Source organism: Microcaecilia unicolor, chromosome 1 (genome assembly GCF_901765095.1).
Source record: "Microcaecilia unicolor chromosome 1, aMicUni1.1, whole genome shotgun sequence".
In the NCBI taxonomy this organism is placed as follows: Eukaryota; Metazoa; Chordata; class Amphibia; order Gymnophiona; family Siphonopidae; genus Microcaecilia; species Microcaecilia unicolor.
Genome location: NC_044031.1, coordinates 648,846,621 through 648,861,229, shown reverse-complemented (window position 1 = coordinate 648,861,229; position 14,609 = coordinate 648,846,621). Strand labels below are relative to the sequence as shown.

The window sequence follows — 14,609 nt, the reverse complement described above, 5'->3', positions numbered from 1 at the left end:
TAGGTTCCCCCCCCCCCCCCCCCATTTTCGGCTCAGGCCCCCTCCAAACCTGCAACACCTGTTAAATGACTGTAGAGGATGTCGAAGCCCCACCAGCCAAAGAAATTTGCTGTGGAGCTGCATCCCTTCTCCTATTGTTGCTGCAGGAAACAGAAAGTTGGTGGCATGTTTCCAGCCTCTGATGCTGAGACTCCTTGTGCATGCTAAGTTTGCACAAGAACTGAGCATGCTTGGGGAGTTGGCGGCTGGAGGCACGCTGCTGATTTCCTGTTTCCTGTAGTAGCAAGAGGAGGAGGGGATCAGCTCGGCAGCAAATTTCTTTGGTTGGTGGGGCTTTGTCACCCCTGCCAGAAACAATAGTTTTAACTCCCTCCTGGGGGAAGAAGGGAATGCGTTGTCCCTCCCCCCAAAATCAGAAGCTTGGCTGTGCCCCTGTTACAAAATACTGCCACATTTAGGCACTCAAACTTACACCAACTCTATGGGTAGCATAAGGCCACCTAAATGTTAGGCACACTGATACTGGGTAATGCTACTATTCTGTAACAAAACCTGGTGCCTCGATTCCATTTTAAAATAGGTTCCTCTCATGAAGCACCGGGGCACCTAAATGGAGGGACCCATTTATAGAATTCTCCCCAAAATATATTGAGCAATTGATTTTAATGTTTCCAATGAATAAAACTTTTTAGCAGCACCCCCTGCTGGGGAGGGAAGAGCAGAGCAGCTGCAGATTTGCTTATTCTCTCGAAAGGGATGACAGATGAACGGAAGAAATTATATATCAATATTTTAAAGAGAGAGAGAGGCTAGAAATAGAAAGGGAGAGACAAAAACGGAGATAGAGAAAGGCAGAAAGCGCAGAGATTAGTAGTGATAGACATAGGCATTTAGAGAGAGGGGGAGAGAGGCTGAAAGTGGGGAGAAAGCAGCAGACAAAATGGCTTTTGCTTCTCTCCTTCATAGGCAGAATATGGACCAAAGACAAAATTTAGACTGTACCTACAGCCAGACTGTGGAGTGAGAAACAGAGGGATGGTCCATATCTCTCCTTCTGGATTTTCCTCTCTTCCAATCTCTGTCTTTTTTCTTTCTCTTCTCCCTGTCTTTCCTGATCATTATTTTCTCCCTACATTTCACCTTTCCTCTGTTTTCCACCTTTCTCTCCCCGTTCTCTTTTGTATCCCCTCTCTGCACCCATTCCCTGATCCTCCATTCCTTGTCACTGCAGCATGCTCATGCCAGCACCATGGAGGTCTGTATATTTACTCTGGCCAGTTTTTAATCAGGAACAGCTGTAGGAACTGTTTTTTAGGGGAAACTCTTTTTTGAGCGGTAATACAGGTTGGCAGAGCCAATTGCACTTTGAACCTAATAGATGGTGGAAGGGGACAGATTAAAAGAGAGATGAATATAGAGAGAGAAGTGTACAGAGGAAGATAAAAAAGAAAGAGTGGCTGCAGAAAAGATTTAGAGACTGACAGAAAGGCAAACAGAGTCAGGGGATATGAAACAGCCTAGCAAACTGTCAATATCCATGCCACAGGAAACAGAATTCATGCTCTTAGCAGCCTTTTTAATTTATTTAAAGAAATATTTTGGACACTGTGATATATTCTGGCAAAACTAGTCCCTTGGTCCGCATTAAACCGAACTGGAAGTCAGAAAGAGAAAAATACAAATAGGAGAGGGAGATATTTTTTAAACACTGTAAGGATAGCTTTCAAAGGCATTTCTAAGGGCTGATTGCTGTTACTGAACATCTTCTCCCTCATACTAACTAAAAGAATGCATAGGTTTTCACGGTGTGTTTATGTTTAGCTAGATTAAAAAGAACGGGACAAGAAAACAACGCACACAGATGGAATTTTCAAAACTAAACAAACTAACGGGGCCCTTTTACTAAGGTGCACTGAAAAATGGCCTGCGCTGGTGTAGGTGTGTGTGTACTGGATGAGCGTAGGTCCATTTTTCAGCGCGCCTGCAAAAAAAGGCCTCTTTTTTTTGGCCGAAAATGGGCATGCGGCAAAATAAAAATCAGAGCGTTTACATTTTAGGCCTGAGACCTTACCGCCACCCATTGACTTGGAGGTAAGGTCTCATGCATTAAACGGGCAGTTATTGTCAGTGTGCGTACACTGGCAATTTACTGCCCGGTTAGCGCCACGCGGTCCAAAATAGAAATTATTTTCTGCCATGTGTTATGGACGTATGTCAAAATTAGAATTACTGCCTGGGGCATGCAGTAGCCGGGTGGTAGTTCTAAGTTAATATTTGTTGTATGCTCGTAGGCGCCTAGGTGCCTTAGGAAAAGAGCCCCTGAATTATCCCGATCAGTTGCCTAGAATGCGCTCCGGCATCCTCAACATCAGAAGTTGAATAAGGGAGCCAAACAGCCAACCTTGAGAAATGATCAACTGGGTCTCTTGAGAAGGCCTATGGCAAACATGGTCCATGTAGGGAACCTGAATAACTAACACTGCAAGTTAAGTTTTGAACTGTGATAACTGTTATATTTAAAATTTTTTTGCACTTAACCCTGTATGACATGGCTAAATTGATAATCTCATTATAAATGTGCAATGATTACACCATGTGGACTGAGTTAAGACTTGTCGATCTGCGGTAGTCCAATGCAAGCTTATGAGCACATTTATGTATTTATTTGTTGCATTTGTATCCCACATTTTCCCACCTATTTGCAGGCTCAATGTGGCTTACATTGTTCCGTAGTGGCGATCGCCATTTCCAGAAAGAGAAATACAAAGTGGTATTGCATTAAAGTTCATAGGCGACAGAGTAGATTATAGGTGAAAGGGAAGGAGAATGGGAGGGAAATGGTAAAGGATGGAGGGAAGAAGATGAGGGATTGAGGGATTGAGTATAAGGGATTAGTGAAAAAGGTAAAATGTAACATTGGTGTCAAAGTGAGCGTTGACATCTTAGCAGGAGTATCGTAGGTGATCTGGTGGAATTAAGCTGGTCCATTGGGGTAAACTTGCTTGAAAAAATGGGACTTTAACATTTTCCTGAAAGGTAAATAGTTATTAATAGCTCGGATGGGTCTTGGGAGAGCATTCCAAAGTTGACTACCCAGGAAGGAGAAACTGGAGGCATAGTATGTTTTGTACTTGACACCTTTGCAGTTTGGGAGGTGAAGATTGAGGTATGTTCGCGATGACATTATTCTATTTCTAATTGGGAGGTCAATCAAGTTGTTCATATAGCTGGGGGATTCTCCTGATATTATCTTATGGACTATTGTATGGACCTTGAAGTATATTCTCTCTTTAATGGGGAGCCAGTGAAGCCTCTCTCGAAGGGGTGAGGCGCTTTCAAATTTTGACTTGCCAAATATGTCTGGCTGTCGTATTTTAAACCGTGGATAAATTGTTGAATTGAGTTAACATTGTAGTTTTGGGATTTTTTAATCAGTTGGTGATGATTGACTTATCCCAAACAATGATAAAGCAATTCTCCTCCATTTGAATTGGTTTGACCTAGAATAATAGCAGGAGTAGTTGCACTTGAGTACTTTGTATATGTGTACCTTATAGGCCGTAATCTACAAAGTCCATGAATATTTATTTATTTATTTGTTGCATTTGTATTCCACATTTTCCCACCTATTTGCAGGCTCAATGTGGCTTACATTGTATCGTTATGGCGATCGCCATTTCCGGATTAAGAAATACAGAGTGGTATTGCAGTATAGTTCGTAAATGACAGAGTAAATTAAGCAGTCAAGTTTTACAGATTCTTTTCTGGAGCGAGAAGTCAAGTGGTAATGCGTTAAAGTTCAGTAATAGACAGAGTAGGTGAAGTAGTCAAATATATATATATATAGATCTATATATATATATATATATATAATAGCCCCTCTCTGTAGTATTTTGGTAACTCATATACATATTGTGATGCTAATAAAGGGATCCTTCTAGAAAGTGGCTTTAGTTTCCCTTACATGGGTCTTTCCTGTGTGCTAAGGCCATTTCTACTACAGTCTGGAAAATGGCCGCTTTTCCATTTTCTGAATTAATGGCCATGTGCTAATGTTGCCATTAGCATGCGACCACTAACAAAAATTAGCACATGAGCCTTTACCGCCACCTATTTTGTAGGCTGTAAGAGCTCATGTGCTAATGCTGCCCTAATCCGTTAGCTCAAGGCAATTCCAAAGCACTGTTAGTGCTTAAATGCCCCCTCTCTGCCCTCTCAGCCAAAGAATAAAAAGCATTTTTTAGTGTGTGGGTAGCTCGCGCACATTTGAAACTTATTATGGGATGCCTCAGCGCACCCCGCGGTAAGCCCTTTTAAGCTACGGAAAGCATGTGCTAGTGCTTACCACAGCTTACTAAAAGAACCCCAAACTTCCTTGATTCTGAGATGGAAAGAAACAGAAGGTACTAGAGAGAGATGACATGTCTTTGTTGGGCTCTCTCTTTTGGTGTCTTTGCCAAGCTTCTGTGTTTTTAGAATTCTTGTTAGTCTTTCCAACCCAATGTGTTGGAAAGAATTATACGTGGGGAGGGTAATTTTATAAGGGAGCACTCTTATGTCCATTATTGGAATAATCTTCCTTCAGGGTTGCGCACAATGAATAGTTATTTTTTTACTAGATTGGGGGAGGGGGACTGTGACTTTTTAAAATTTAATATGTATTTTATAGTGATGTGTTAATTCTTAGTGTTTGTATCAGTTGCTTATTTAACAGATGTAACTTGCTTTGAATCTTATAATTAAGAGAGTTGGTGAGAAAGAAGTCTCTGATAGCATAGCATGTTGAACCTTTTTATAAAGATAATTAGGCACCTACATGTCTTTAAAAAATACTAGTGTAAGTGGCAGGCACAGACATTTACATCAACCCTAGAGCTAGTGTAAACGTCCATGCCAATGTATGTCAAGTACACACCAAGCTCCACTCAAACGCCACCTCTGCGAACGCCTACAGGTGGTGGAGAAACCATCATGTCATAGCTCATACTTTTCTATTGGTCACTATTTTGTAAGAGGTCATTAATGCTTACATGTGGCCACTTCAGTGTGTAAAATACCCCAACATGGGCATGTAATTTACTGCTTAAAGTACACACTCCTTTTTAGAATTACCCTCAATGGGTCTACAATGGTAAGGGTAAGGGTTATGGATTTGATATACTCCTTTCTGTAGAACAACCAAAGCGTTGTTTTTATACAGGTACTTTCTCTGTCCCTAGTGGGTTCACAGTGTAAGCTTTTTTGTTTTTTGGTTTTTTTTTTGTATCTGTCTGTCCGGGAGCAAAATAACTCTCCAAAAATTTAACAAAAGAGGAACAAATTTGGCTTGGGGTTAAAACCAGTGAAAGCCACATGAAGGTATGGCATGGAGAGGGGAATTATGATGTTGAGAGGGTAAAAATAGCTTCTTTGAACTTGCCTGATAGTGTGTCGCAAGTATTGCTGACTTCTAGAAGAAATTCCACTAGAAGATTTTACAGATTTAAATGGAGAAAAATTGCTGTTTGGTGTAACAGAAGAATCATTGACCATTTTTCTGCCCTGCTTTGAATACCTTCAACTTTTGGCTGAGTCAGGTTTCAAACCCTAGGGTACACCTTAGAGAATTCAGCGCTTATTGCCAACATGCAGAAAAGGAAGATCCATTTCTGTATACTACTACTACTACTTAACATTTCTAAAGCGCTATTAGGGTTACGCAGCGCTGTACAATTTAACATAAAAGGACAGTCCCTGCTCAAAGAGCTTACAATTTAAAGGACAAGTGAATAGTCAGTTCGATAGGGGCAGTCAAATTGGGGCAGTCTGGATATTCTGAAGGTAAGAGTTAGGTGCCGAAGGCAGCATTGAAGAGGTGGGCTTTAAGCAAAGACTTGAAGATGGGCAGGGAGGAGGCTTGACGTAAGGGCTCAGGAAGGTTGTTCCAGGCATAGGGTGAGGCGAGGCAGAATGGGCGGAGCCTGGAGTTGGCAGTGGTGGAGAAGGGTACTGAGAGGAGGGATTTGTCCTGTGAATGGAGGTTTCGGGTGGGAACATAAGGGGAGATGAGGGTAGAGAGGTAGTGAGGGGCAGCAGACTGAGTACATTTGTAGGTAAGAAGGAGAAGCTTGAACTGAATGCGGTATTGGATTGGAAGCCAGTGAAGTGACCTGAGAAGAGGGGTGATATGAGTATATCGGTTCTGGCGGAATATAAGACGTGCAGCAGAGTTCTGAACAGATTGAAGGGGGGATAGATGGCTAAGTGGGAGTCCGGTGAGGAGTAAGTTGCAGTAGTCAAGGCGAGAGGTAATGAGAGCGTGGACGAGAGTTCGGGTGGTGTGTTCAGAGAGGAAAGGGCGAATTTTGCTGATGTTGAAGAGGAAGAAGCGATAGGTCTTGGCTATCTGCTGGATGTGTGCCGAGAAGGAGAGGGAGGAGTCGAAGATGACTCCGAGGTTGCGGGCAGATGAGACGGGGAGGATGAGGGTGTTATCAACTGAGATAAAAAGTGGAGGAAGAGGAGAAATGGGTTTTGGTGGAAAGACGATGAGCTCAGTCTTGGACATGTTCAGTTTCAGGTGGCGGTTGGACATGCAGGCAGCAATGTCGGTTAAGCAGGCCGATACCTTGGCCTGGGTCTCGGCGGTGATGTCTGGTGTGGAGAGATACAGCTGGGTGTCGTCCGCATAGAGATGATACTGGAAGCCATGAGATGAGATGAGGGAGCCCAGGGAAGAGGTGTAGATTGAGAAGAGAAGGGGTCCAAGGACAGATCCCTGGGGAACACCAATAGATAGCGGGATGGGGGTGGAGGAAGATCCATGAGAGTGAACTCTGAAGGTGCGATGGGAGAGATAGGAGGAGAACCAGGAGAGGACAGGGCCCTGGAACCCGAATGAAGACAGTGTGGCAAGGAGTAAATCATGATTGACAGTGTCAAAAGCGGCAGATAGATCGAGGAGGATGAGGATGGAGTAGTGGCCTCTGGATTTGGCAAGGAACAGGTCATTACAGACTTTAGAGAGTGCTGTTTCTGTCGAGTGTAGAGGGCGAAAACCAGATTGAAGTGGATCGAGGATGGCATGAGAGGAGAGAAAATCAAGGCAGCGGCTGTGAACGGCATGCTCAAGTATTTTGGAGAGGAAGGGTAGGAGGGAGATGGGGCGGTAGTTGGAGGGACAGGTAGGGTCAAGTGATGGTTTTTTGAGGAGAGGTGTGACTACGGCGTGCTTGAAGGTGTCAGGGACAGTTGCAGTGGAGAGAGAGAGGTTGAGGATATGACAGATGGAGGGGGTGACAGTATGAGAGATGGTGTTAAGTAAGTTGGTGGGGATGGGATCAGAGGAACAGGTGGTACTTTTCGAGGAGGAAAGAAGGTGAGCGGTTTCCTCCTCGGTGATGTCAGGAAAGGAGGAGAAAGAGGCCTGGGTTGGTTGGTCGAGGGAGAGGGTTGAAGGGTGAAGAGGAGGAGATGGTTTGGTAGTGAACTCAAGGTTGATCTTTTGCACCTTGTCGCGGAAGTAATCGGCCAGTGATTGAGGAGAGAGCGAGGGGGGATAGGAGCGGATGGCACTTTGAGGAGGGAGTTAAGGGTGGCGAAGAGACGACGGGGGTTGGAGCTGAGAGAATTGGTCAGTTGGGTGTAATAGTCCTGTTTGGCAAGGAATAGTAGTTAGGTTTTATACAAGGCTTCCGTCTAATGAAGCTTTCCATCGGGCCTCCCATACTGTCAAGGGATCTCAATGTAGTATTAACCCAGTTGATGAAAGCTTCCTCTGAATTACTCAATACCTGCAAACTAAAGTACCTGACCTGGAAGGTCTTGTTTTTGGCGGTGGTGACTTACACACACACAGAATGAGTGAGCTCCAGACTCTAGTAACTAATCCTCCTTAAATTAGTTTCTTGAACAATAGGGTGGTTCTATGCACTCTCCTGTTTCTTCCTACGAAGTGTCAGATCAGATTTCAATCTGAATCCATCTATTGTCCTGCCAATATTTTTTTCCAAGGCCTCACATTCACAAAGGTGAAAGCACACTGCATACACTGGATTGCAAGAGAGCTGTGGCCTTCTATTTGGAGTGGACTAAAGCATTTAGAAAGTCCACCCAGCTTTTTATTTCTTTTGAGCCAAATTGGGTAGGGGTTGCCATCAACAAATGTACATTACCTAATTGGCTATCAGACCACATTTCCTTCACTGATGCCCAGGCAAGTTTGAATCATGAGGGTCATATCCATCTCACAATGTCAGAGCTATGGTGGTATCAGTAGACCATTTGAGATCAGCCTCCACAGTGGAAATTTGGAGAGCTACAACATTCATAGCCCTCTGCTGTTTGGAAAAGAACCCTCCACATGATAGTAGGTTTGTCCAGCCCAGTCTACTAGAATCTCTTTGGGGATTCAAATTAAACTCCATCCTCGCTTAGGTCCTTTTTATTTTTTGTTCCATGCTGCCTTCTAAATAACCTATCTATCTATATATATATCTTTTTTTTTTTTTTTGTTACATTTGTACCCCGCACTTTCCCACTCATGGCAGGCTCAATGCGGCTTACACGGGGCAATGGAGGGTTAAGTGACTTGCCCAGAGTCACAAGGAGCTGCCTGTGCCTGAAGTGGGAATCGAACTCAGTTCCTCAGTTCCCCAGGACCAAAGTCCACCACCCTAATCACTAGGCCACTCCTCCACTCCTCTGTATATATAGACTATAATTGGACATCATACTTTTGTAACATAAATATTAAACTTTCTGCCCTTGCTGCTTCCAAGAAGCTGCTGCCCTAGTGATCGCTGAGTCTTGCCTAATGGTTGGACTGGCCTTGCTTGCCCAGTTTCCTGGTTGTCAGTCCACCGCTGCAATCCCAAGGCCACTCCATTCAAAGAATGTCCTTGCAGAGTTTTCAATACTTACAACCTGCTGCTGCCATCACACACAAAACTAGATCCTGCAGTTTTCCATAGTTACTTCTTTAGAGGCAATTTGTTAGGAGAAAGCCATGAACAAAGATCCTGGCAGGGAGGGGAAGAGGAACCATGGAAAAGATGAATGACAGATGAAATTTCAGGTAAGAAGTAAATGGGAGCCCATTGTAGTGACCCATGAATGTATTTATTTATTTGTGACATTTATATCCCACATTATCCCAAACAAGTTTGAGTTCAATGTGTCTTACAATAAACAGTATAGGATACTATACCTAACAAAGAATAATCTATAAGAAAGTAATTTGTTGTAAGAATCCAATTTTACAATACAGTATCATAAACATACTGGGAGAGCTATGGATGTTTAACATTTAGAAAATCTATTATGAATGAGAAATTGTACATGAAGCAAAGAGAAAGTTAATGGTAGATAGAGTAATAACCAATTCAGGTAATAATTAGTAGTTTGAGATATGGTTGTTCTTTGTGAGGGTTTGTTTGAATAGGAACGATTTGAGGATTTTGCGGAATCTAGTATATTTTTGTATATTTCTTATTTTGGGTGGTAAGGAGTTCCACCATTTCGTTCAGAGTGGACAGTTTTGTAGATCACTTTTTTTGCAATTTGGGAGGTGCAGTCTGAGATAGTTTCTTGCCTCATATTTAGCGTTTCTTTGAGGTAAGTTTATTAATGGTACCATATAGTCTGGAGCTGTGCCATTTAGGATTTGAAAGATAAAGGTACATAATTTGAAGGTGATTCTCACTTTGATGGGAAGCCAGTGTAATTTGATTAATAAAAGGGAGGCACTTTCACAATGAGAGATTTTGTATATGAACCTGGCTGCAGTGTTTTGAGCTGTTTGGATGATTGCCTAGGGCCCAATATACAGTGTTAGCTCAAGCGATTGTAGTTCCCTGAGTCAACTTTTGCACTGGTGACCCCCCCTCCCAAGTTTGCATTGGTGCCACCCCTCAGATACCTGCTATTTTACAGTAATGAGAGCATGTTGATTTGCTCTCACAGCTGTGCTTTCCTCCATGCTTGATCACAGGCACTGCCCTAAGTTTAAATATGATGAGGACACCCTAGTAGTGGGTGGATTTAATTACAACTTTCGGTGGAATTTGTGTCACAGTTTCTGGGCTCCCTTCTAAACCAACACCACTTAGGGAAGTCACAAGAAAAGGAAGGTGACCATAGTGCATAATATTTAGAATGTTTTATTTCACACAGTTATTAAAAGAATAATTATTAACAAATAATTACAATTTTGCTGAATAAGATACAACTATATATTAAACAGTTTAAAGTATATTTGGATGTAAATTGCACACTATGATAAAGGGTTTAACTTTTCCAAACATTTGTTCAATAGTTTTCTTTTAGAGCTATAGCTATACAACAAGAACGTTACTTCTTCCCAACGCTTCAATCAAATGGAAAAAGCCCTTACTTTGGATTTAACATCAGATAAGTTACTTCTATGTTTGCTGTTCCTAAAGCTCTGTTTGTTTTGCCAATCACTATACCATTCAAAAAACTGATTCTTTGTGTTTTTTTCTCTTTCAGGTGCCCCAAAGCAGGATATCCCAGGTAAGTAAGGCTTTTAGCAGTTAACCCCAGGAAATGGACTAGTGTCCCTTTTAAACTAAACAAAGTCTCTCTGTGTGTTTCCCTTGAAAGTGTTTGCTGTGCAGCACCACTTATCTGTCTTGGTCCAGGTTTTGGCCTTGCTTGCGGAGGGGCCCGTAGCAGTCCAGCATTGACACCGCTCCACTCTTCAACCTACTAGCCTAACTAATAATACAGAAAGGGAATAAAACCTGGCCTCCCTGACTACCTCTGCACAGCAGAAACACTTTCTGGGAATTTTTATTTATTTATTTGTTGCATTTGTATCCCACATTTTCCCACCTATTTGCAGGCTCAATGTGGCTTACAATTTTCCACCATGGCTCACGCCATTCCAGAATACAGATACAATTGGTATTATAAAGAAAGCATGGATGACATAATAAACAATCAGGTAAAAATATATAACACTCTTGAACTGTTTTACTATTTAAAAACAAAAGATAATTTCTCTTCTAAAATGCCTGTTCTGTGACTGTTTCTCTACACTACAGGAACATGGTCTCTGTGACCTTGGTTCACTCAGGCTCACTCAGATGCACTCAGGCCCTCTTAGCCACACTAAGCAGAAACTGCTTGGGTTCTGTAACACAGGCCCTAAGGCTCATTCAAGTCAAGCCAATCAGTTTCCTTGGCCAGGTCAAGCTAAGTAACCACTCACCAACTGTACCACTTCTGGGGTTTTAAAATCAAATCAAGCACTCACCAGTCCTCCTAGTAAACCAGTCATGCCACAGCTTGTTAACACTAATCTAGAGAGCAAAACTTCTAGTCTTTCACTAATCCTAAATTCTGACTTTACAGTTCAGTTCAATCTCAGACACTGCCACACTGCCATACAGTACATCTACATATATTCTTCAAGCACTTTCAGCAGTTTTAAGCACTTCTCTTTGTTTTTCACTCTCATGTGCAGGATTCTTGCCTAGCCCACCATCTATAGTGAGAATTCAACCCATTAATATCTTAATCATAAATAACATAACATCAAAGTTTTTATTCCACTAGTACCTATTCCGTTCTAAGTGGATCACAATTAAAGAAACCAGAACAAAACCTGAGAATTACATAATAATCAAATTAACACCATACAATCTTAGTATAATGGTGCAAACCTATTTTGATTTATATCAGGCACATACTTGTTAAATAGCACAAACTATCTTTGATCTAATCCAAGCACATACTTGTTAAATAAAATAATTTTAATCCTTCGCCTGAATTCCCTATAGTTAGATGAAGTCCATAAAGCCTGGCAAATATTCTTTTCTAGCCTTGCTGCTTTAAAGGCCAAAAGAGATTCCAAGACTTTTGTTTTCTTTCTACCTCGAATTGAAGGACAACTAAAAAAATTATAAATACTGACTCTACGCGTTCTAACAGAGCTTGTAAACATAAAATGCTTGTGCATATAGAGTGGAGCTGAACCAGGTAAAACTTTATAGAGAATATAATAGAATTTAAACTGCAACCTGGCCTCAACTTTGGAGAGTCTGGAAGACTTAGAAGCCCTGAGAGAGTGCATGAGCCAAACTCAAGCACTGATTGCCCAATGCACAAAAGTCCTGTGTGCATTTAGATCCTTAGTAGAACTTACCGATTTGGAAATAGCAAGCGATGCTCAAAGGAAATTGCATGCAAATCAGCTGCACGCAATTTCAGCAAGCAGCTCAGTAGGGAAAGTGCCTAGCACATGTGCAGAACAGTCTCTCGTTAAGTGACCCTGTTCTGCGCATGTGCTAGGGCTGGTGTACCCTTTCCATTCCCCTGCAGTACTTGCTGGCCCTACTGTCCTCCTGTCTCCTTTCCCTTGTAGTACTCTGGTGCTGGCTCCACCTTTCCCCTGCAGCTTACTTGCCTTTCCTCTACCCCCAATGATTTCAATGGGAATGTCCGCCTTGCTGAAAGCCCCCCCCCCCCAAGCTGACATCATAAGGGCTTTCCCCAGCCGATTGGCTGTCTGCTTGTTTCTCCATCCCCTAGCTGACATCATATCTGACATCACAGGGAAACTCGAGGAGTTAGGAGAAGTGTCGGCAGATGGATTGAACAGTGAACTGGTGCCAACCCGAATCTGCTTAGATGAAGTTTCGTCCTGGAAAAGCATGGATGGCCTGGAAGAAAATCTACCTGGAAGAAACTGACGAAAGGAAAGATGATCTTCCTGTTGAGAAGCAATATTATATAGAAAATTCTCTTGATCAGGAAAAGGAGTTGGAAGAAAGGTCCATAAGCGTCACAACAGACCGGAGAAAACTCGAGATCTGAATGAGGAAAGAAAAGATAAATACTGTAATGATGGTGAAGAGGTGACAGAGATAGTCGGAGGAGTGAAGTCAGCAAAATGTTGGGAGAACACTTCTCTGATATTAGAAAGCTTGGAGAAAGAAGAAGAAAATGAAAAACAAGTGGGAAAATATGTGGGAAAGAAAGAACTCCTGGAGCTGGGAAAACAAAAACAACAACAGAGCAGAAGTAAATGAGGAAATAAACTAAAGAAAATATGGATGAAAGTAGACTGTCATAAACAAAAAGATTACAATGAAGACAAGCTTAACAGAAATAAGAGACGGTACTAACAGAAACAGTCTATTGGAAGAGACAAAATATGCTCCTCTTCAAGAACTGATTAGGGGAAAGAAAATTGTTACGCACAAGAAACCTGTAAAAGCAGAATGCAAAAAATTTCAACAAGAGGTTTAAAAACTTTAAACGTGAAGTTCCAAGAAGAAGTGGAAAATAAAATTTCAACAAGAGGTTTAAAAAACTTTAAACGTGAAGTTCCAAGAAGAAATGGAAAATAAACTATAATTATGAAAGACAAAGAAAATTTTTTTTCGTGAAACAAAAGGGAAGACTTGTTTGAATACGAACTGTGCAGATAAGTCAGAAAAAAGGAAAACTAAGCAAAGAATTATGAAAGTATTGGAGAGGAACTGGTAGAGATTTGTTGGGAAAAACATGCAACATAAGTGGTCTGAGAAAACTCTGATCTAGAGCAGAGGATCTGGTGTTACCTATGGAAAATGCACAGGGCAATTTATTTCAAGAGTACAGAGGAAAATATATGTATAAAATTCCACATTGTATATTTGTATAACATTGAAATTAAAGAAAATGTGTGAATTGAACAAATCCTGAAGAAGTGTAGAGAAATAATAATGGCCTTAAAGAAGGGTATTTAAAATGTATGAATATAGAGTGAGAAAGTATGTTGAAAGATGCATGGACAGAGAGTGAGGAGGTATGAATGTATACATGGAGTGGTATGGTAGGATGAAATGTTGTGGTCGACATTTGAATCCCCTGGATAAGTGTAAATGGGGCTTAAATATAAATAAATTACCCGTGGGCCCTGTTCCTGGCCCCTCGAGAGCATTAGTGGCCAGTGCTGGACTTTTCCCAGGGGTCTGGGAAGTGTCTGGGGTCATGGGGCTGGTGCCACATTGGCCACAATTTGCCATGATGTGGCTCCAGTGAAGAATGAGGCACTCAGGCAGACACTGCCAGGAAAATGGCTAGTCTGGGCCTGGTCCCAGAGCTCTGGAGCATGAACAATTGAGCTTGGAGCCAGAACTAGGCCACAGTTGAAGCTGGGGCCTCAATTTTTAGCCCTGCCTGGTGGATTTCTGCAGCTACTCGTGGCTTTATATCGCTGGAGCCGAGAGTCCGTTCAGATCCCAATGAATGACAAGGGTCATCTGAGAAGTTCAAGGGGAGCCAGGTAAGGGGTCTGGTGGCCCGGGAATTTTATTACTTTAATTTTAAAAGGTTGTCTATGTGTCCCTGGCACTGGGTCTCTGAGGCTAATTTAGAAAATTTTAATTTTGGACTCTGGGGAGTCTTGGGGTCTCCCTAAGGTAGACTGGGTAGCTAAGAAAATTAAATAATAATTGTTTTTACTGGCTGTGTTGCATACGGGTTGCTCGTGGGCTTCTGAGTGCATGTTTTGGGCTCCACTCTTATGTTCTTATATGTAGATGTACTGTATGGCAGTGTGGCAGTATCCAAGATTGAATTAAGCTATAAAAGTCAGAATTTAGGATTAGAGAAAGACT

The 14,609-nt window shown here is 42.0% G+C and overlaps 1 protein-coding gene across 1 annotated transcript in view; it reads right to left on the bottom strand.

The window, feature by feature from the left end:
- Positions 1 to 14,609, bottom strand: part of CLCF1 (cardiotrophin like cytokine factor 1) — a 188,407-nt gene that overhangs the window by 70,522 nt on the left and 103,276 nt on the right. The gene's annotated exons all lie outside the window — the stretch shown is intronic.